This window comes from Bos indicus, chromosome 5 (assembly GCF_029378745.1).
Source record: "Bos indicus isolate NIAB-ARS_2022 breed Sahiwal x Tharparkar chromosome 5, NIAB-ARS_B.indTharparkar_mat_pri_1.0, whole genome shotgun sequence".
In the NCBI taxonomy this organism is placed as follows: Eukaryota; Metazoa; Chordata; class Mammalia; order Artiodactyla; family Bovidae; genus Bos; species Bos indicus.
In genome coordinates this window covers 25,467,671-25,488,855 of record NC_091764.1, presented here as the reverse complement: position 1 = coordinate 25,488,855, position 21,185 = coordinate 25,467,671, and the positions used below count along the sequence as shown (strand labels likewise).

General features: G+C 44.9%; 1 pseudogene; it reads left to right on the top strand.

Annotated features, from left to right (window-relative positions):
- Window positions 1–12,437: 12,437 nt before the first annotated feature.
- Window positions 12,438–13,343, top strand: LOC109558340 (small ribosomal subunit protein uS5 pseudogene; annotated as a pseudogene).
- The last annotated feature ends 7,842 nt before the right edge of the window (window positions 13,344–21,185 follow it).

Genomic DNA, 21,185 nt, shown 5'->3' with positions numbered 1-21,185 from the left:
TGCCACTTCACGTCCTTGATGCCCTTGACCCTTCACCTTTGCCTCGTGGAGACGTATGACCAGAAAGCAATGGTACTGAATATTTACTAGATGCCTCAGAAGATCCCTGATTCAGTCCTTGAGAGTCAACGTGTGGCAAATCTTGGTCTTTTGTGGGCTGATTTGACTTTTGGAAACAGTTGTTAAGCTTTCTTTCTCCCATATATGCTTTGTCGAATCATCTCCTATTCTTTAATCACACTCTGGGCAGATACCATGACTTTCTGGTCATTCGATTATTTAAGAGACCATTTTTGAAATTTACTATCAAGTTTAGTATAAACCTCATCTGCTTTCTTCCTCCCAGTTCAGGCAAGGAGTGTGGCTAGAGGGAGTTGGGAGGGGGCAGTTCTGTGGCCTGGTTCTGGAATACCTCATATCTGCTGGAGGCCCCAGACTACATTTTCTGTTCAACCCCACCTTACACTATTCTCTCTGGCTCTCCATTCAGTTGTTAGGTACTGTGCTGTGCTTAGTCATTCAGTCTTGTTTGACACTTTGCCACTCCATGGACTGTAGTCCGCCAGGCTCCTCTGTCCATGGGGATTCTCCAGGCAAGAAGACTGGAGAGGGTTGCCATGCCTTCCTCCAGGGGATCTTCCCAATCCAGGCTTCGAACCCAGGTCTCCCGCATTGCAGGAGAATTCTTTAATATCTGAGGCCTAAGAAAGCCCTGTTAGGCACTGGAGTAAGAGAAATTAATTTGATAAGATTCTTCCTTCAAGAAGTTTACAGGGTGGGACTGGTACTGAGCTTAATTAAAACGATGTTGAGATTAGTCTAAACTGTAACAGGAAGCCTCTAAAAGAGAGGCAGAACACTGTAGGATCAGTGGAAGTGGAGGAAAGGGGGTGTGTTGGATACACACTCCAGGGTCTGTAAAGACACGACTTGGGAGCTGGCCAAATGTGGGGATGGTGCTGAGTGCCCAGGGGTTTCCCTGTGAGTCAGCAAGAGGGTGATTGGCCTAGACAGGCATGGGGGAACTTGATGGGGAGGACGGGAATCAATGTGGAGCATTGTGTGTGTGTGTGTGTGTGTGTGTGTGTGTGTGTGTGTGTGTGTGCATGTGTATGCAGGCAGGTGTGCATGTGTGTGTTTGCAGGATGTGTACACAGAAGTGGGTCTTCTCATTCTCTGTGGTATATCGTTGAAAACACAATGGGGGCAGGTCCTGCTATCTGCACCAGGCTCTTTTCAGATGGAAACTGGCCCGCAGGATTCCTGTCTCAGAATTTACAGCAGGAAATGCCTCTTCAGCTCCAGCCCTCTCTGCCTTTCTCTTGTTTGAGACCCAGGGTTTGAAGGGGGTGTACTCACAGGAATGAAGGCAGGGATCTGGGTGGTAAAGACCTTCTCATTAATTTTTAAAAAGTATCCTAAATTTAATGTTCATTTCAAGTGGGCTTACCAGGTGGCACTTAGTGGTAAAGAACCCACCTGATAATGCAGGAGATTTAAGAGATGTGGGTTTGATCCCTGGGTTGGGACGATGCCCTGGAGGAGGATATGGCAACCACTCCAATATTCTTAACGAGAATCCCAAGGACAGAGGAGCTTGGTGGGCTACAGTCCATGGGGTCGCCAAGAGCTGGACACGACTGAAACAGTTAGCACTAGCACATGGGGACAGAGTGGGAAGGCATAGGATGGAAGAGGTAGGCGTTACTCCAGAAAGGGTTATTTGTTTTCTCCTTAGATGGCTAATAAACGTACTCCTACCCCTTGTACTGGGTAGCTTGAGAGGCTGTCCTCCCAGGACCTGCTGTGGAAGGTCCTAATGATTGTATGTCTGACTGTCTTCACACCTTCATGTTCTTTCTCTGGTACTTGGGTGCAGAGCCTTGTCCCAGAGAGTAAGAGATAGACAGCACAGAACTCAGAGAAAAGAAATGACCCGGATTCCTCAGGAGCTCCTAGCACCTTTCATCTCCAAGACACATGTATAAACTGTCATTACATGAGTCGTCTCACCCTGACTACTCTGACTTCACTGGTCCTTCTGCCAAGGCCCTGTGAGCACCACAGTACCAATTGGTTTCCCTGAATAGATGCAAGCTGATCAGTCCCCTTGGTCAAGTGCACCAGGCATGACCAGAAGGCAAAGCAGTGAACTTAGCAGAAAAATGCCTGAGAGAATAAATGTCCCAGACTTTGAATACTCTCAGGTGACACATCGCAGTCCTGTGAAATTTGAGTTGATGTTTGGAAATAGTCAAACGACATCAAGCTCCAATGGTGAGATACATAAGGAGAGAGATTTAGATTGAAAATAGGGCTTGACAGAAGTAAGCTTACATAGAATGGGTAAAAAACAAGGTCCTACCGTACAACACAGACAGCTATATTCAATACTTTATGATAATCATAATGGAAAAGAATATTAAAAAAAGAATATACGTGTGTGTGTGTGTGTGTGTGTGTGTGTGTGTGTAAAGCTTCCCAGGTGGCGCTACTGGTAAAGAACCTGCCTGCCAATGCAGGAGATGTAAGAGGTGCGAGTTTGATCCCTGGGTCAGGAAGATGCCCTGGAGGAGGGCATGACAACCCACTCCAGTATTCTTGCCTGGAGAATCCCATGGACAGAAGACCCTGGAGGGCTACAGTCCATAGAGTTGCAAAGAGACACGACTGACCGACTTAGCTCGCACATGTATGTGTAACTGAATCATGTTGCTGTACAATAATAGTTAATACGACACTGTAAATCAACTATATTTCGATTAAAAAATAAAAAACTATTTCATGTGTTATGCATTGCTTATATTTAAAAAACTGAAATTTTAAAATAAACAAAAACACAATTAAAACATTAAGAAAAGAAAAATGAAAATAGGGCTTGATGACACCAACATAGTGTTTTCTATTTTGCATGGTTTGCAGTTCAGTTTAGTTCACTTCAGTCGATCAGTCGTGTCTGACTCTTTGCAACCCTATGAATTGCAGCACACCAGGCCTCCCTGTCCATCACCAACTCCTGGAGTTCACTCAAACTCACGTCCATCAAGTCAGTGATGCCATCCAGCCATCTCATCCTCTGTCTTCCCCTTCTCCTCCTGCCCCCAATCCCTCCCAGCATCAGAGTCTTTTCCCATGAGTCAACTCTTCGCATGAGGTGGCCAAAGTACTGGAGTTTCAGCTTTAGCATCATCCCTTCCAAAGAAATCCCAGGACTGATCTCATTTAGAATGGACTGGTTGGATATCCTTGCAGTCCAAGGGACTCTCAAGAGTCTTCTCCAACATCACAGTTCAAAAGCATCAATTCTTCGGCGCTCAGCTTTCTTCACAGTCCAACTCTCACATCCATACATGACCACTGGGAAAACCATAGCCTTGACTAGACGGACCTTAGTTGGCAAAGTAATGTCTCTACTTTTTAATATGCTATCTAGGTTGGTCATAACTTTCCTTCCAAGGAGTAAGCGGTTTGCAAAAGAGCTTCAAATGGTCATTTTAAAAGGGAAGCTTCTACAACCATTTTTAGAGCAATAAATGTTCGAGTCTTCCACCCCCAGAATTTATTGAAATATAATAACATTACGTGAGTTTAAGGTGGTTTGAGGTGTACGGTGTGTTGATTTGATACATATATATTGCAAAATAATTACTGCCATAGTACTAACCACCACCTCCCTCTTATCATATAGCTTTTCATTTCTTTTTTGTGCTGAGAAAATTCAAGATCCATTCTGTTAGCAACAGTCAAGTATATGATATGGTATTATTGGCCATAATCACCATGTTGGACATTAGATTTCCAAACTTGTTACTTTTATAACTAGGAAATTGTATACTTTGACCAATATCACCCCATTTCCCCCAGCACATGGCAAATACCACTCTGCAGTCTTTTTCTCTGAGTTCGACTCTTTTAGATTCCACGTGAAATTGGCCATTGCATGCTCTTTTGGAATAAGTGCTTCGTCACTCAGTGACTTATTTGGAGAGGATAATGGCCACTTCGATGTAGAAATTCCAATCTATTGGTGACAAAGCTGTTCTCATCTTGTCATTGCATATCTTGGACTTGGTTTTACCTAGCAAAGTCAGGGCCATATTTAGTGGAAGCTAAGTTCCTTCACCCTAAAGGGATGGAGGGCTGACGCATCCTTAGATCGTGGGAAGTTATGGGGGAGGGAACTTCATAGGTTTCTTCCTTCTGGGGACGTGCTGAAGGAAGAAACTGTAAAGCAGTTAGAAAGAGGTGCGTGAACTTAGGGCTGCCAACCTAGAGGCTGTTTACTGTGGATCTTGGATATAGAAGGGGAGAGACAAAACCAGGACAATCAGCTTGGTGGAATTGATTTTGGGGACCTCTATAAATGAAGGGTGACATAAATGTGAAGTGGAGGGAGTTATTTGGAGCCTGGGATGGTTCTTATGGGAGGCCGTGATAAGATGGAGTCCTAAGCAGGAGGGAAGGGGGCTGCCAGCTTACCTCTCTGCCTCCATCTACTTTTGGCCCTTAGGGCCAGTTCTAAAGTACTGACGGTACCTGAACCGGATCTAGGTCCTTGCCAACTCCCAGCCCTCCTGACCCATCCCTTTAATCCCTGGAGGCATCAGAGAGGCAAGTCCAGACACATGAATTGCCAATTTACTCATGGAAATGACTTGGACAAACAGAATTTTAATTTTCCTGTTAGTTCATGGGGTGGGGAAAAAAAGCTGCCCAGTGGAGTATGAAGGACACAAGGGTTCCTGTTCCCTGCTGAGGCTCCAGGAACCCTGGGAGGCCGTTGTGTCCTAAAATGCTCCCAAATGGCCACGATCCCTGGTTCCCTCTAATTCTGTATTGGGTAGAATTTCACTCTCTCCCTCTCTTGAGTTGGCAACAAGGAAGGAACCAGCTGGATACATGGAGGGATTTTGCTTCCTTAATAACTCAGAGATACTTAGAAGCAAAGGGGCTTAGGTGGGTGTCATTCCACCCATATATGTCAGACTGGCAGTGAGAGGGGAGGAGCTAGGGGGGGAGACTATGTCTTGATTCTGGCTTTACCTTTTGCTATAAGTTTGTGACTCTGTTTTCTGGATACATGCTATGGTTTGGTATTTGTAGATACATCTATCTTAAGGCTAGGGCTTCCCTGGTGTCTTAGACGGTAAAGAATCTGCCTGCAATGTGGGAGACCCAGGTTCAGTCTCTGGGTTGGGAAGATCCCCTGGAGGAGGGCATGGCAACTCGCTCCAGTATTCTTGCCTGGAGAATCCCCATGGACAGAGGAGCCTGGTGGGCTACAGTCCATGAGGTCACAAAGAGTCAGACACGACTGAAGCAATTTAGCACGCATGCACATGTCAAGGCTGGGAGTCCCTCGTTCTCCAAACTTCTTTAATTTAATCTCCTTCTATGACATGAAAAATAACATATGGAAGTCGAGCTCCCACCCCTAAATACCACTGGAGCCCTGGGTCTCACAATCAGTCTCCCTATGATTTCCTTTTCCTGCAGATGCTGGTCTCATTGGCATCTTGTTCTCCGTAGCTATTCCGCTGGCTTTCAGTCTCCCCAAACGCAAGTATTAGACCCCTTTCTCTGAGTTCCACCCCCGACTCCAGCATCCCCAGCATGAAGCTATTGTGTGAGACAGGCTCTTGCTGAGGGTTTGTGTTGACACCACAGGATGACGAACAATTTTATGAGGATGAATCACCCACAGTGTAGCTCTTGGGCTATGGGGGACACAATTTCCCACCAACCTCCTCCTCTAGCCTCTCTTCCCCCCACAACACTTCTCTTCCTGGCCCCCCACTACCCTGGGCTCTCGGCTTTCAGCCCCCTGCTCCGTAATTATTTTCACATTTTCTCCTCAATCATTCAGGAAACAAGTGTTTGTTGAGAGCTACCACACATCAGGCACCATTCTGCACAGGGGCAAGTTTAGTTCTTTCTGTCTTATTGCCCAGGGGAAACTCGACTTTCTGATAGAAGGCCTGTCAGAGATTCTCAGAATGTATTTTTAAGCAACAAAACAAAACAGCACAAACAACAATCCGTCTACTCCTAGAAGAAAGCTGTTACTCTTCTAGAAAATGGGTGCTCAGTCTCTCAGCGGTGTCTGACTCTTGGCAACCCCGTAACTGTAGCCCTCCTGGCTCCTCTGTCCCTGGAATTTTCCAGGTGAGAATGCTGGAGCAGGTTGCCACTTCCTACTCCAGGGGATCACCCCGATCCAGGAATCGAGGCTGTAGTTGTTTTTGTTGTGAAGTTTTCTTACTCTCTGGGGTATTAGGGGTAGTGTGCCAGTATACATATGTGTGTGTGTGCACGTGTGTGCTCGAGTGAAGGGCTGGGGAGAATTGGGAGGGTCCCATTGCAGGGTGAGGAGACCCCTAGGCAGTGTAGACAATGCATGTTCACAGCAAGGTTCTGACGTTGAGCCTCAGAGCCTCCCTGCCACCCTCTCTCCCAGGCTCCCCGTGAGTCCCCTGTTTTCTGGCCGGTGCTTCCCAGGCACCAGTGCTGCCGAGCTGACCCTATCTGGAGAGGAGGGGGTTCTCCTGGCAGTCAAAGGGGAAGAGACTGTGACGTTGGAGAGCTCCTGGATGGAGGGGTGTAAGAGAGTTCTCCAGGTGGGGCGGATTTCTGCCTGTCCTTTCAGGGCAGCTGGAGCTCAGACATTAGGGAGGCAGGAAGGTAGACGGGATGGCCTATGAGCTGTGGCTTGGAGTTTACCACCGGATGATCAGGACCCTGTGTATGAGGTAGCAAAGCACAGGTTCTAGGGTAGACTGGCTGGGCTTGAATTCCCATTCTGCCCTTATTTGCTGAGTGGCCTTGAGGAGATGCTGAGCTCTTGAGTCTACAAGAAAGGTATGACCGCGTTCTCACCCTCTCATCTTGATTAAAGTTCAATGGAATGAACACTCTAGCCTGTAATGTAAGAGGGAAGGCCAGAAGGGAGCGATGAGGTCTGTGATGGTCCAAGGACAGTGGGTGTGGGGCAGAGTGCGCGCGTTAGATAAACACTGCAGTGTCAACCGGACAGGAAGAGGGAGGACAGAGCAAGAGAGGTGCTGCAGCCTGTGGGGTTAGTGCAAGGAGGCTGGTGTGCACATGTGTGCGTTGTGTCTGAGAATGTGTGTGCATCTTACACGTTTGTGTGTATTGTGTCTGTGTGTGCACTGTGAGTGTGTGGTATGGTATCTTTGTGTGTGGCACGTGTGTATTGTGTATCTGTTTTGTTTGTGAACTTGTGCACACATTGTACATTTGATTCAATTTAATTGAATTGTAACGTCCCAGGGCTAGTCTTGGGAAAGGAGTGCCTCAAGGAGCAGGACAGAGGATGAGACCTGAAGGAAGAGTGTAAGCAGCTCAGGGAAGCCTGCAGAGAGGGCCAGGAGGTCCACTTGCGTGGATTCCCAGCTCTCTGATGCCCTCTCCCCCATTCTCCTGAGAGGCGTTCTAAGCTTAGGGCTTGGAGTCCTCTGGGTTGTCTATTAAGGGGAGATGGGGCCCCCAGGTGACGCGGGAAAAGCCTCTTGCCCAAGGTTCTGTCTCTCTGCTGCCCCCGCCCCGCCCCACCTCCCCAGCCTTCCTTCACTGTGACTTTGGGAGAGTGCAGTGGGGCAACATCAACGCCAAAGTAAATGCCAAACTGGTGCTGGCAGGAACCCTGGGGAACACTTGACAAAGCGCAGAGTCAATGCCCTGAAGCAGCAGGAGCTGGATCAATGGATTTAGGGTCAGGGGAAAGAAGAAGGAGAAGGAAAACTGAAGGAGGGGCCTTTGGCCACATGGTCTGACCCTGTCAAGGTTACTGAGGATGGTTTTCCTGTTTCACGGCTGAGGCCCTGGCGTCAGACTCTCAGGTTTGGGGGTGAGGATTTTGGAACTGGTAGTATCTGCTCATGGCAAGGGACATTTGAATGAGTCAGGGCAGAGGGAAGAGCAGGGCTTGGTAGGTGGATGGGCAGAGATACAAAGAGACAGAGACACCTGCAAAGCAAGATAGGAAGGGAGAGACCAGTAGGGAGAGGGAGAGGTTGGAGAGGGAGACAGTTTAGAGAGTTCCAGAGTGAGAGACTCAGAGAGAAAGAATAAAAGGTCTGCCCTTAGAACAGGTGAGGAACAAGTGTGCAAAGGAACTTTCTCTGAGTCACATGATACAATATCCCCTAATCAGGGTAGTGTTTCATTAGGATTGCCATCGCTTGGTGAATGCCGGTATCAAAAGTCCCATACTTTCCCAGACAGACTTATCGGAGGCTGTTCTCTGCATACCGAATTTTTAGTAGCACTAATATTCCAGTTTAAAGGGAGTCTCCTTGCATGTCTCTGACTATGATTTATTGTTTATGATACTGATGATTGAAGTGGTTCATTAATTTGAACTTGAACCAGATAATACACATATTTTCCCCCTCTGAGAATATAAATTTCATCATTTAAGACATTGTGAAATAAATTCATTACCACACACAAACACGTCTGTCCTGAGAAACTCCGTCCTCTTCACCTTTGGGTTCATGGAGTGAAGACCATGGTTGACCCTGGTGGCTGCAGCTTGGAAAGGCTTCCCAAGGCCCCTGGGCATTAGAATAGAGCTGCGTGTTAGCAGGTAACCTTCCAAAGGCAATCAGCTTTACCTGGCTGGAAGAGAAGTTGAAGTTTGGATGGGGTGGCTTATTTTTCGGAGGGGCGTGACCCAGCCTCTATTCCCAGGAGCAAATGGTTTGAGGTTTCCTGCCTGCTCTGATGCCAGGAGCTGGACAGGCTGAGAGAGTGAGGCCATGAACCCATTTTTGCTGGCTTAGGTTGGAGGTTGGAATGGAGCCCCAGGAGGGTTAGTAAGGGATGGCTGAACAATAAGAAATGAAGCCCTGAACCTGTGAGAGAGAATGGGGTCTGGGCACACCGGCGCCCTCTGTGTGATATGAAATGAGCCTCTGAATGTGGCATATGCAGCAGGCCTCCTCCAGGTTCAGGACCTAAGCAACTCCATTGACCCTGTGCTCGGATGCCTGAGGCTGGCTGGCTCCCCCGAGGGCTTTCTATGCAGCTCCCCACCCTGCCTCCCTCCTCCCGGGGAGCCACGGCTGCAGTCCGTGCAGTCGCAGGGGCGAAACTCACTGACACTCACCCTCCCTCCCCTGAATCTTCACTCTCTTCTCTCCCTTTCATTGTTCTATGGGTAGTTTCTCAGGCTCTTACTCATCTGTGTAAGTTCTCTGCTTTAAATCCCCTCTTTAAAATCATCAGATATGTTTTTATTTTCCAGGTTGAGCCCTGAAAGGGATAGAGAAGCAGTCAAACAGACACAGTGCTTGTGGTTGTGGCATTTGTATCCTTGTGGAGGGGGAGGGAGGCACAGAATACAAACACGTACACGCAGTATACCGAGAGGCAGTAATAATGCGATGCAGGCTGCCAGTGAGACCGCCACGCTGTGGGCAGGGCAGTCACGGAAGACCTCTTGGATAAGAGGCATCTGAGCTGAGCAAGTGAGGGAGTGAAGGTGGCCGAAGAGGGTGGGCAGAGGCCCTGAGGCTAGAGCATCCTGGCACGTTGGGGAACAGCAAGAAATCAGGTGGCAGAAGTCGAGTGAGCGGGAGGGGTAGAAGTGGGAGATGCATACAGAGAAGTAGTGGGGAGGCATGTCATTTAGGGCCTTACTGACCACTGTGAGGACTTCTGTTTTTACTCTGAGTGACAAAGAAAGCCATAGGAGGATTTTGAGTGCAGAAGTGATATGATCTGACTTATTTTTAAAAAAATATTGACGTATAGTTAATTTACAATGTTGAGTTAGTTTCACGTGTACACCAAAGTGATTCAGTTATACCTATTAAACATACATATTAGATTCTTTTTCATATTCTTTTTCATTATAGGTTATTATTAGATATTGAGTATAGTTTCCTGTGGTATACAGTAGGTCCTTGTGAACATATACAAAATATACAGTATATACAAAATATACTCTATTTTGTATAGAGTAGCGTGAATATGTTAATCACATACTCCTAGTTCACAGCTCCTCCTGCTCCCCCACCACTCCACTCTTCAATTTGGTAACCATAAGTTTATTTTCTACATGATCTGACTTATACCTGAAAAGGATCATTTTGGCTGCTGAGTGGAGAATAGGCTGTAGAAGCAGAAAGATCCATTCATCAACCATGATTGCTTTGTGTTACAGAAAACCCAAGATAGGCTTATTTTTATATTAAAAAAATCCAGAGGCACACAGTTTATGGCTAGTAGGGTAGCACAAAGTGATTAAGGACTCAAGCTTCTTCTATATTTTTGCTTCACTGTCTTGAGTGCCTGGCTTCCACCCTCCATGGACACTTCATGTTTTATGATGAACGCTGAAGCTGCAGCCGTGGAGCACTCTGAAGGCAGCAGGAGGAGTGGGGACGAGGAAGGGCTAGCTCGTTCTCCTTCCGTAAGTCTTCCCAGCAGTCTGTGCAGCACCTCTGATTATGAGGGCAGAACTGAGCCACGTGGCCACACCTAGCTTCTAGGGCAGCTGGGAAATAGCTTCCCTGTTGCATGTATTGTCCAGGTTTTTGTCACCAAGGAAGAAGGGGAAGATGACATTGGGTGGTCATTAGTCTCCTCCACTACACAATTAAAAGATGTTGCAATAATCCAGGGGAGAGAGGATGTTGGCTTGTACTGGTGGTATTGGAGGAAAGGGTTGGTGGTGGTCAGATTCTATAGTGTTTTCTTGGTAAATCTGACAGAATTTGCCAGAAAATTATTAGCTGTCACTCACACAAGAGAGCAGTCCAGGATGATGCCAGTTTTGAGCAGCTATAAGAATGGGAATTTCTATGGACTGAATTGAGGAAGACCTCTGACGGAACCCAGTTGGTGAGGAAGGCTTTGGAAATCATGAGTGCTGTCCTGGCCACTTTAAGTTTGAGAGGCTCATTAGACATTCTGGTGGAGCTTTCAGGCAGGCAGTTTGATACATAAGGCTGGAGTTCAGAGACTATTTCTGGGCTGGCTAATATTTAAGTCTAAGAGATTGGATGAGATCATCTTAAACATGCGTAGAGAGAGTGAGAGAGCGAGAAGAGGATGAGATCAGAAAGATGGGAGGAGTCGACAAAGGAGACAGGGCAACCTTGTCCAGTGAGGAGGCAGGAGAACCAAGAGTGAGGTGGCCTGGAAGCCTTGGAGAAATAGTGTCTCAAGGAGGCTGTGTGATGAGCTGTGTCATATGCTTTGATGGGTCAAGGAAGACAAAGTGAGGTTTAATCAATCAAAAGGCAACTTACGATCTTGACAAGAGCCTTTCCAGAGTATTTGTAGGGGCCTAGTGTGAGCTTTGGAGAAGGAAATGGTAACCCACTCCAGTGTTCTTGCCTGGAGAATCCCAGGGACGGGGGAGCCTGGTGGGCTGTCGTCTATGGGGTCGCACAGAGTCGGACACGACTGAAGTGACTTAGCAGTAGCAGTGTGAGCTTAGAGGCGAATGAGGGACAGGACTATGGAGCAGACATTCTGAAAGTTCCTTCAGAATGTTCCTTCAGACATTCTGAAAGTTCCTACAGAACCTGCATGCTGCTGCTGCTAAGTCACTTCAGTCATGTCCGACTCTGTGCGACCCCATAGACGACAGCCCACCAGGCTCCCCTGTCCCTGGGATTCTCCAGGCAAGAACATTGGAGTGGGTTGCCATTTCCTTCTCCAATGCATGAAAGTGAAAAGTGAAAGTGAAGTTGCTCAGTGCGACCTCATGAACCAGGCTCCTCCGTCCATAGGATTTTCCAGGCAAGAGTACTGGAGTAGGTTGCCATTGCCTTCTCTGAGAACCTACATAAATCAGCTTTTTTTTTTTTTTTTTTAAACTGCATTACTGAGTTTGCAAGAAGTCAAAGAGCTCTTCAAGAGGAAAAAAATCCTCAAAAAACCATGAGTTAAGACCAGACTGATGAACAGTAAGCTGCTCTTACTTGGCAAGGAGATTCAGGAGAATCTGAAGGCTCAAAATTCTTGCTCTTAACTATGTCTACTCAATACCCTCACAGCAAGATCCTACTTCTGACTTCTGTGTAAGAGACTAGAGGGTGGAACTCTCAGTTAGTGTTGCAACTTTGAAAGCTTTCCAATCAGACCCTTCCTGCGGTCCTCAGATCAATTTTCTCTGTGACTCCAGGGAATGGGTATCTGTGCTCAGTCACTAAGTCATGCTCAACTCTGCAACCCCATGGACTGTAGCCCACCAGGCTTCTCTGTCCATGGGATTCTCCAGGCAAGAATACTGGAATAGGTAGCCATTTCCTTCTCTAGGGGATCTTTCTGTCCCAGGGATTGAACCTGCATCTCCTGCTTGGCAGGGGGATTCTCTATCACTGAGCCAACTTGGAAGCCCTCAGGGAATGGGAAACTCCCTCAAAGTTGGCATGAAGGTTTCTTCTCTGTAAAAACACCAAATGGTGGCTGATGCTGGTGCTGAGGCAGGGCCCAGAGGCCCCTAGGGCCCTAGAATGGGAGGCCTCAGTGGCTTCGGTGGAGCCTTTGGCTGCGGTATCTGAGACAGGGATTGGGCCGGGGTCGAGGCTGTGGAACCTGAGGCTGTGGTCTTGCCTAGGCAAGACCGAGGATGAGTGGTTCCCCATCGCCAAACTGGGCTGCCTGGTCAGGGATGTGAAGATCAAGTCCCTGGAGGAGATATATCTCTTCTTTCTGCCCATCAAGAAATCTGAGATCATTGACTTTTTCCTGGGAACATCCCTCAAGGATGAGATTTGAAGATTATGCCTGTGCAAAAGCAGATTCTTTTGCTGTCCGGGAGACCAGGTTCAAGGCATTTGTTTCCATTGGGGATTGCAGTGGTCACGTTGGTTTGGGTGTCAAGTGCTCTAAGACGGTAGCCACTGCCATTCGTGGGGCCATCATTCTTGCAAGCTCTCCATCATCCCTGTGCTGTGAGGCTACTGGGGGAATAAGATCTGCAAGTCCCACATTGGCCAGGTGACTGGCCACTATGGCTCTGTGCTGGTGCCCTCAGGGGCACTGGCATCATCTCAGCCCCCTGTGCCCAAGAAGATCCTTGGTGATGGCCAGAACTGACCACTGCTGCACCTCTGCCAGGGAATGCCCTGTTACCCTGGGCAACTTCTCCAAGGCCACTTTTGATGTCATTTCTAAGACGGACAGTTATCTCACCCCTGATCTCTTGAAAGATATGGTGTTCATCGAGTCTGCATATCAGGAACTCACTGACCATCTTACCAAGAACCCCCAGGGTTTCCCTGCAGAGGACCCAGGCTCCAGCTATAGCTATCACATGGTTTTATATGAGAAAAATGCAGCAAATGGAGCTCATTAAAAATTAAGTTGCTGTGAAGAACTGCACCACTCCACCTGTCTGTCTCTGTCTCCCAACTCTTGCCCCAGGGTTCAAACCCCTGTTTCCTGCATCTGCCTGCACTGCAGGAGGCATCTTTACTGCTGAGCCACCAGGGAAGCCCCTCCTACACTCCCTTAAGTATCAGTCCTAACAGTGCAAGAAGAAACCAGGCGACTGTGATATCTATAAAACACCACCGTTGTTATGACGACTAAGTGCCAAAGCCACAGGATTCCCCGATGCCTTCTTGTTCCCCACCTGCCCTTTGTCCCATGTTACCTCTCATGATAATCTGAGTAATGCGAAGCAGTGAGCGAAAGACAGGGATTACTAATGTCTCAGTTCCTCACAGCAAAGAAAGCCACCCTGCTTTCCGTGGAGAAAACCACCAGCCCTGAGTGACTTTAACAGGCCGGATGCAGAAGAGTAAAACATAAACAGATGGCAGTTGGAATTCAGTGGGTGAAATAATCATGCAATAAAGGATATAAAATATCATTTATATAAGTAAAATTAACTTTTCATCTAGAAGAAAGTTGTTTCTAACCTTGTTTATGTATAAAATATATTCCACATAGCCTGAAAATCTAAAACCAAAAAGAAACAAAAAGGTTAAATGAACATTTGGGAGATTAGGAACATATCTTGGGGGTAGAAAAAACCTTCTCACATAGGAATCAAAACAAGATAAACTAAAAAAGAAAACAAGCATTGATGATTATATACAAATTTAAAAGATACTACAGATGTCAGCAGGAGATGGCAAGAGTGAACGTCAACATTTTAGGAATCAGTGAACTAAAATGGACCGGAATGGGTGAATTTAATTCAGATGACCATTACATCTACTACTTTAGACAAGAATCCCTTAGAAGAAATGGAGTACCTCTTATAGTCAACAAGAGTCCTAAATGCAGTACTTGGGTGCGGTCTCAAAAATGACAGAATGATCTCTGTTTGTTTCCAAGGCAAATCATTCAATACCACAGCAATCTAAGTCTATGCCCCAACCATTAATGCAAAGAAGCTGAAGTTGAATGGTTCTATGATGATCTACAAGACCTTCTAGAATCAACACCAAAAAAAGTGTCCTTTTCATCATAGGGGACTTGAATGCAAAAGTAGGAAGTCAAGAGATACCTGGAGTAATAGGCAAGTTTGGCCTTGGAATACAAAATGATGCAGGGCGAAGACTAACAGAGTTTTGGCAAGAGAACACACTGGTCATAGCAAACACCCTCTTCCAACAACACAAGAGAAGACTCTACACATGAACATTGCCAGATGGTCAATACTGAACTCAGATTGATTATATTCTTTGCAGCCAAAGACGGAGAAGCTCTATACAGTCAGCAAAAACAAGACCGGGAGCTGACTGTGGCTCAGATCATGAACCCCTTATCGCCAAATTCAGACTTAAATTGAAGAAAGTATGGAAAAATCACTAGACCATTCACATATGACCTAAATCAAATCCCTTGAAAGTGATAAACAGATTCAAGGGATTAGATCTGATAGACAGGGTGCCTGAAGAACTATGGATGGAGGTTCATAACACTGTACAGGAGGCAGTGATCAAGACCATCCCCGAGAAAAAGAAATGCAAAAAAGGGAAAATGATTGTCCGAGGAGGCCCTACAAATAGCTGAGAAAAGAAGAGATGCAAAAGGCAAAGAAGAAAAGGAAAGATATATGCATCTGAATGCAGAGTTCCAAAGAATAGCAAGGAGAGATAAGAAAGTCTACCTCAGTGATCAATGCAAAGAAATAGAGGGAAATAATAGAATGGAAAAGACTAGAGATCTCTTCAAGAAAATTAGAGATACCAAGGGAACATTTCTTGCAAAAATGGGCACAATTAAGGACAGAATGGACCTAACAGAAGCAGAAGATATTAAGAACAGGTGGCAAGAATACACAGAAGAACTATACAAAAAAGATCTTCATGACCCAGATAACCACAATGGTGTGATCACTCACCTAGAGCCAGACATCCTGGAGTCCAAAGTCAAGTGGGCGTTAGGAAGCATCACTACAAACAAAGTTAGTGGAGGTGAGGGAATTCCAGCTGATCTACTTCAAATCCTAGAAGATGATGCTGTGAAAGTGCTGCACCCAATATGGCAGCAAATTTGGAAAACTCAGCAGTGGCCACAAGACTGGAAAAGGTCAATTTTCATTCCAATCCCAAAGGAAGGCAATGCCAAAGAATATTCAAACTACTGCACAATTGCACTCATCTCTAGCACTCAAACTAGCAAAGTAATACTTAAAATTCTCCAAGCAAGGTTTCAACAGTACGTGAACTGAGAACTTCCAGATGTTCAAGCTGGACTTAGAAAAGGCAGAGGAACCAGAGATCAAATTGCCAACATCTGTTGGATCATAGAAAAAGCAAGAGAATTCCAGGAAACATCTACTTCTGCTTCATTGATTACATGAAAGCCTTTGACTGCATCGATCACAACAAACTGTGGAAAATTTGAAAGAGATGGGAATACTGGACCACCTGACCTGCCTCCTGAGAAATTGGTGTGGGAGTCAAGAAGCAACAGTTAGAACTGGACATGGAACAACAGACTGGTTCCAAATTGGAAAAGAAGTACGTCAATATTGTCACCCTGCTTGTTTAACTCATATGCAGAGTACATCATGCAAAATGCCGGACTAGATGAAGCACAAGCTGGAATCAAGATTGCGGGGAGAAATATCAATAACCTCAGATATGCAGATGACACCACCCTTAGGGCAGAAAATGAAGAGGAACTAAAGAGCCTCTTGAGGAAAGTGAAAGAGGAGAGTGAAAAAGCTGGCTTAAAACTCAACATTCAGAAAACTAAGATCATGGCATCTGGTCCCATCACTTCATGGCAAATAGATGGTGAAACAACGGAAACAGTGACAGACTTTATTTTTTTGGGCTCCAAAATCACTGCAAATGGTGACTGCAGCCATGAATTAAAAGACACTTGCTCCTTGCAAGAAAAGCTGTGACAAACCTAGACAGCATATTAAAAAGCAGAGACATTATTTTGCCAACAAAGGTCTGTCTGGTCAAAGTTATGGTTTTTCCAGCAGTCATGTATGGATGTGAGAGTTGGACCATAAAGAAAGCTGAGCACTGAAGAATTGATGCTTTTGAACTGTGGTGTTGGAGAAGACCCTTGAGAGTCCCTTGGACTGCAAGGAGATCCAACCAGTCCATCCTAAAGGAGATCAGTCCTGAATATTCATTGGAAGGACTGATGCTGAAGCTGAACTCCAGTACTTTGGCCACCTCATGTGAAGAACTGACTCACTGGAAAAGGCCCTGGTGCTGGGAAAGATTGAAGGCGGGAGGAGAAGGGGATGACAGAGGATGAGCTGGTTGGATGGCATCACGGACTCAATGGACATGAGTTTGAGCAAGCTCCGGGAGTTGGTGATGGACAGGGAAGCCTGATGTGCTGCAGTCCATGGGGTTGCAAAGAGTCACATTTGACTGAGTGACTGAACAAACTGAACTGAGGACAAGTAACATCATAAACAGAAAGGCCAAGAAGAATTGATGAGATAACTAGATAGGACGGAAATAGAGAAAAGTGAAAAAAATTATTAATTACTCTCAGAAAAGGTTGAGATGATATCATATTCATAAATCAATCATAGACAAAGAAGTTCTTATAAATTAAGAAGTCACTTACCAAAAGGAAGTTCCAAATACTGTTAGACATGGCTGTAAACAAACCACTGACTGGGAAATCAAGGTATGATCCCATAGCATAGACCAAAATGACAAGGAGATAGAAATTATGAGATGAAGATAAGAGATATGAAGGATAGGCCCAAGAGATCACGTACGTACTTAAGAGGTGGTGAAAAGAATAAGTCAGAAGATGAAGAGGACGAGGCGGTAATGAAGGAGGAGTAGAAAAACTTCAGAAGAGAAGATACATTTATTTTGTTTTAGTTTATCTTATTTTAATCTTTTTAAATTTATGTATTTTAATTGGAGGCTAATTACTTTACAATATTGTAGTGGTTTTTGCCATACATTTACATGAATCAGCCATGGGTTTACATGTGTTCCCCATCCTGAACCCCCTCCCACCTCCCTCCTGAGAAGATACATTTAATACTCTAAAATTTTTTTTAATTGAAATATAGCTGATTTTCAATGTTTTAGTAGTTTCTGGATACAGCAAAGTGATTCAGTTATACATACATATGTGCTTAGTTGCTCAGTCATGTCCGACTCTTTGCGACCCCAGGGACTGTAGCCCACCAGGCTCCTCTGTCCATCGGATTCTCCAGGCAAGAATTCTGGAGTGGGTTGCCATTTCGTTCTCCAGACATACATAAATATATGTGAAAGAAAGTGAGAGTGTTAGTTACTCAGTAGTGTCCGACTCTTTGTGACCCATTGCTCCTCTGTCCATGGAGTTCTGCAGGCAAGAATACTGGAGTGGGTAGCCATGCTCTTCTCCAAGGGATCTTCCTGATCTGGGGACTGCACCTGGGTCGCTTGCACTGCAGGCAGATTCTTTACCGTCTGAGCCACCAGGGAAGCCCTGTATATATATATATATATATATATATATATATATATATATATATATAAATACTCTTTTTATTTTACATTCTCTTCCATTATAGGTTATTACAAGGTATTGAGTATAGTTCCCTGTGCTATATAGTATGTCCTTGGTGGCTACTTAATACTTTTAATTGAAACCTCCTACTGAAGGTAGGAATAATAGAGATTTATTTCTGAATTCTGAATTTTAGGGCTAATGATAATAATTTACAAGCTTTCAGAAAAAATTCCATGTAAAGGAAAGCCAACTGGAATGGCATAAGATTTATTGTCTACAAGATTAATTGCCCATGGACAAGAAAGCAGAGGCTACTTGATTTCGAGGAGAAAGAACTGGGAAATTGAATTTCTATAGTTAAAAAATATCATACAGAAATTAGGTAAAAATAACAGGGCCACTCATATACCATTTCTGAAAAATTTACTCTCAACAGGTGAAAAAATCCTAGAAACAAGATAATGTAGTTTTGTATTCATAGTTGGTAAGCACGGAAGCTATTATAACTTTTGGTTAAATTTAATAATAATTATTGTTAAGTGTGGAGTCTTATCTACTGGACAACCAGGGAAGTCTGAGAGACATCGTTTTTTTGTCCTTCCCCCTTTTTCCTTCCTGTTTCAGGGGACGTGGGCATAATGGTAGGAGCTCCAGCAGCCACTTTATGATGTTGAGACTGGAAATTGCACTCGGTGAATAGTGGAGCAGAAAGCGAGTGGGAACCTATGTTCCTGAGATGGTGGAGTCTCCATCGCAGTTCTGGACTGCCTCCCTCCAGACTTCTTTTACATGTAAGAATGTGTGTTCTTAAGCTTATTTTAGAGTTTCTGCTTTATTCAGTAGAATCAAATACTAATTATATAGGATCCTTGAAACCACTAGAAGAAAAATAGAGCAACCTAAAACTCAACTGAACTTGTCAATGTCAGCCTGGGGGGAAAATAAAAACATACAAAAAACAAGGGGAAAATGCTATAAGAATAGACTGCAGAGTCAAAAAGTAAAATAAAGTTATATGTTTTCTATGAGAGAGGCACCGTAAATAGATGGACACAAGGGTAAACTATAAATGGAGGCTAAATACATGTGAGGAAAATGTTAACCCAAAGGAAAAAGATTAGTCATGCAAGTATCAGAAAAAGTGGAATCGAGCCAAGATCATTAAGTGGAAAAAAGAATGCCTTTTATGTAGAAAATAAAGGTACCATTCACCAAGAAGCTAGAATAGTCGTGAACCTTCATATATCAATACTACTTTGCACCAAGACAAGTGAAACAAAATCTGTCAAAAATATGAGGAAAAAACACAACCATAATAGTAGGAGACATTTAAAATGCCTCTCTCAAATAAATCTCAACAACACAGAAGATTTGAGAACTAGGACAAAGCAGCTTTATTATGGCTTTGCTCACAATGATCAAAGAATGACTATTATTTTCAGTTCCCGTGGGGCCTTAAATATAGGACATTGATCAATATTAAGCTCTCAAGAAAATCTCAATAAATCCCTAAGGTTGAAAATGCACAAGACCCATTTTCTAAAATAATACATATTAAGTAGAATTAAATTGCAATCATTTTTTTTAACTATTTGGAAATTAAAAAATTAATTTATTTATTTTAATTGAAGGCTAATTACTTTATAATATGGTAGTGGTTTTGCCATACATTGACATGAATCCGCCACGAGTGTACATGTGTTCCCCATCCTGAACCCCCCTCCTACCTCCCTCCCCATCCCATCCCTCAGGGTCATCCCAGTGCACCAGCCCCGAGCACCCTGTCTCATGCATCGAACCTAGACTGGCAATCTGTTTCACATATGATCATATACATATTTCAGTGCTATTCTCTCAAATCATCCCACCCTCGCCTTCTTCCACAGAGTCCAAAAGACTGTTCTTTACATCTGTGTCTCTTGCTGTCTCGCATATAGGGTCATCGTTACCATCTTTCTAAATTCCATATATATGCATTAGTATACTGTATTGGTGTTTTTCTTTCTGGCTTACTTCACTCTGTAAAATCGGCTCCAGTTTCATCCACTTCATTAGAACTGATTCAAATGCATTCTTTTTAATAGCTGAGTAATATTCCATTGTGTATATGGACCACAGCTTTCTTATCCATTCATCTGCTGATGGACATCTAGGTTGCTTCCATGTCCTGGCTATTGTAAACAGTGCTGCGATGAACATTGGGGTACACGTGTCTCTTTCAATTCTGGTTTCCTCAGTGTGTATGCCCAGCAGTGGGATTGCTGGGTCATATGGCAGTTCTATTTCCAGTTTTTTAAGGAATCTCCACACGGTTCTCCATAGTGGCTGTACTCATTTGCATTCCCACCAACAGTGTAAGAGGGTTCCCTTTTCTCCGCATCCTCTCCAGCATTTATTGTTGTAGACTTTTTGATAGCAGCCATTCTGACTAGCGTGAGATGGTACCTCATTGTGGTTTTGATTTGCATGGAAATATTTTTTTTTTAAAGCAGTTTTCTAAATATCAGTATCTCTTGGTCAAAAGGAAAGCTAGGCATTCAACTACAGGCTCTTTGAAAACTGACAACAGGAACAATTCCCATCTAATGCATGAGTTGCAGTCCATGTGGTTCTCAGAGAATTCTTCACTCCTGGCAACTTTTATTGCAAAATGAGATACATGGAAAGTAAAGGAACAAAACATCTGACTTTAGAGACTAAACTGTAAAAGCCAAACAAACCAAAAGAGAGTAGGAGGGAATTAATAGATAGGAAAGTGAAAGTCATCCAAATAGAAAACCACAGAACACGAGGCTCTCAGGACCCCTTCTTCCCTGGGAGGTACCAGAGATGCAGCCTACTCTGCTGTACTGGCAGTCTGCCCCCCAGGCTTGGGAGCTGGAGCCCACAAACGTGCTGGTTCCGAGTCGGCACTGCAGTTTCCAGACCCTCTGGCTGCTGCTGCTGCTGCTGCTAAGTCGCGTCAGTTGTGTCCGACTCTGTGTGACCCCACAGACGGCAGCCCACCAGGCTCCCCCGTCCCTGGGATTCTCCAGGCAAGAACACTGGAGTGGGTTGCCATTTCCTTCTCCACTGCATGAAAGTGAAAAGTGAAAGTGAAGTTGCTCAGTCATGTCCGACTCTTAGCAACCCCATGGACTGCAGCCTACCAGGCTCCTCCGCCCATGGGATTTCCCAGGCAAGAGTACTGGAGTGGGGTGCCATTGCCTTTTCCAGACCCTCTGGCTACCCCTCCTCAATGCTTCATCCATTCA